The 2,530-nt window shown below is 41.6% G+C and overlaps 1 pseudogene; it reads left to right on the top strand.

Moving 5' to 3' along the window:
- The first annotated feature begins 699 nt into the window (after positions 1-699).
- On the top strand, positions 700-2,200 carry LOC102470305 (1-acyl-sn-glycerol-3-phosphate acyltransferase epsilon pseudogene; annotated as a pseudogene).
- Positions 2,201-2,530: the final 330 nt, after the last annotated feature.

Here is a 2,530-nt window from a genome sequence, read left to right as displayed (position 1 = left end):
TCTTACATAAGACCAACAAAGCACAGTCCATAATCCCCAAAATAGACAAGTGGGATTACATCAGACTAAGAAATTTCTGCATGGCCAAAGACATAGTAATTAGTGTGAATGGACAGCTCTCAGAATGGGAAAATACTTTAGTAAACTATGCATCAGATAAGGGATTGATAACCAGAATTCACAAGGAACTAAAGAAGCTGTTTGGAAAAAAGATGATGAACCCTATTAAAAGGTGGGAGAAGGAGTTAAAAAAAACACTCACTAAAGATGACATACGGATAGCCAAAAGGCATATGAAAAAATGCTCAACAGCCCTCATCCATTCTAAGGAAAATGCAGATCAAAACAACAATGAGACACCACCTAACTCCAGTCAGAATGGCTAAGATTAAAAAAAAAAAATTGCTAAGTGTTGGCAGGGGTGTGGTGAAAGGGGAATTCTCTTATATTGCTAGTGGGAATGTAAATTAGTCCAACCACTGTGGAGAACAATTTGAAGATTCCTCAATCTACTGCAAATACAACTGCCATGTGATCCAGCAATCTCATTCCTTGGCATCTACCCAAAGGACAGAAGAATTCTTCATTGGAAAAGTGCTTGCACATCAATGTTTATTACGGCACTTTTCACGATTTCTACAGAACCAACCCAAATGCCGCCTTATGGCTGAATGGATTGAAAAACTGTGGCACGGGCAGGGGAATATGGTGACGGACAAGGGTCATGGAGTGTAATCGCTCCTGAGTTACCAAACCCGGACCGCTGTGGCGTCCCCTTGACCCGGACCGCTGTGGCGTCCCCTTGCTCCGCGGCTGGGACCTCGCACCGCACTAGCCCTCCCGCTCTCAGCGGCGGTGCAGCCCATGCGGCTGGGGCAGGAGGCCGGGACTGGGGGACGATCGCCGAGTCTGTCCCCAAGCCCGCGCGGTGATTGGCCGCTGGGGGATAGCAAGCAGAGCCCTCCGCCGCTGAGCCGGGAAGACGCTGCTGTCCCTGGCGTTCCACAACGTACTCAATGCGGTACCTGCTACCAGGCATGGGCATTGTGCTCCTGGGCATCGCGCCCACCTATGTGCTGGCCTGGGGGGTCTGGAGGTTGCTCTCTGCTTTCCTGCCTGCTCGCTTCTACCAAGCATTGGACAACCGGCTCTACTACATCTACCAGAACATGGTGCTCTTCTTTGAGAACTACACTGGGGTGCAGATATTGCTATATGGAGATTTGCCAAAAAATAAAGAAAATATTATATATTTAGCAAATCATCAAAGCATAGTTGACTGAATTGTTGCTGACATTTTTTGGCCATCAGGCAGAATGCTCTTGGACATGTGTGCTGTGTGCTGAAAGATGGGTTAAAATGGCTTCCATTGTATGGGTATTACTTTTCTCAGCATGGAGGAATCTATGTAAAAGGAAGTGCCAAATTTAATGAAAAAGAAATGAGAAACAAGCTGCAGAGATATGTGAATGCATGAACTCCAATGTATCTTATAATTTTTCCAGAGGGAACAAGGTATAACCCAAGACAAACAAAAGTCCTTTCAGCTAGTCAGGCATATGCTGCTCAACAAGGTCTTACAGTATTAAAACGTGCTGACGCCAAGAATAAAGGCAACTCATGTTGCTTTTGATTCTATGAAGAATTATTTAGATGCAATTTATGATATTACAGTGGTTTATGAAGGAAAAGACAGTAAAAGGCAGCGAATAGAACCACTGTCCATGACTGACTTTCTCTGCAAAGAATGTCCAAAAATTCATATTCATATTGATCGTATAGACAAAAAAGATGTCCCAGAAGAACAAGTATATATGAGAAGATGGTTTCACGAACGTTTTGAGATAAAGGATAAGTTGCTTATAGAATTCTATGATTCACCACATCCAGAAAGAAGAAATAAATTTCCTGGGGAAAGTGTTAATTCCAAACTAAGTCTTAAGAAGACTTTACCATCAGTATTGTTCTTAAGTATTGACTGTTGCCATGCTTATGACCAAGGCTGGAAGGAAACTGTATGTGAGCACGTGGCTATATGGGACCTTATTTGGCTGCCTGTGGGTTTCTATCAAAGCATAAACAGCAGAGACCGTTTTCCAGTCAGTGGGATGTGCTACTGTGTCTGTTATTAGTGGCTGCATATTATATCAACTGTTTCCTGAATTTAATAAGAAGTATTAATAAAGCCTTGTTGATTGAACATTGGATAAAATAGAATTTGTGACTAAAGCTGATATGCAGTTGGTCTTGGGCAAACATGCATGGTTTTACAACTTTAGTAACTGGAGCTACTGAGAAGGTAAAAGCAAATGGAGTTCATGCTGTTCTTTACATTTCCCATGAACTAATGTCAACTTCAGAAGATTATTAGGATTATATAATTTGTTACTGTTTTATAATTCACATGGCTGTATTTTTTAACATTAATTTGTAGTATATTTCACTATATTTGTTATTTTCAATTTATTACAACTTTGATAGCTTCATACTCTCCGACTAAAGTAGGATTTTGCAGCTATGTATTGCATTT

This window comes from Tupaia chinensis, unplaced genomic scaffold (genome assembly GCF_000334495.1).
Source record: "Tupaia chinensis unplaced genomic scaffold, TupChi_1.0 Scaffold000379_1, whole genome shotgun sequence".
Lineage (NCBI taxonomy): Eukaryota > Metazoa > Chordata > Mammalia > Scandentia > Tupaiidae > Tupaia > Tupaia belangeri.
Note: the sequence above shows the minus strand (reverse complement) of the source record. Positions and strands in the feature narration are given on the sequence as shown.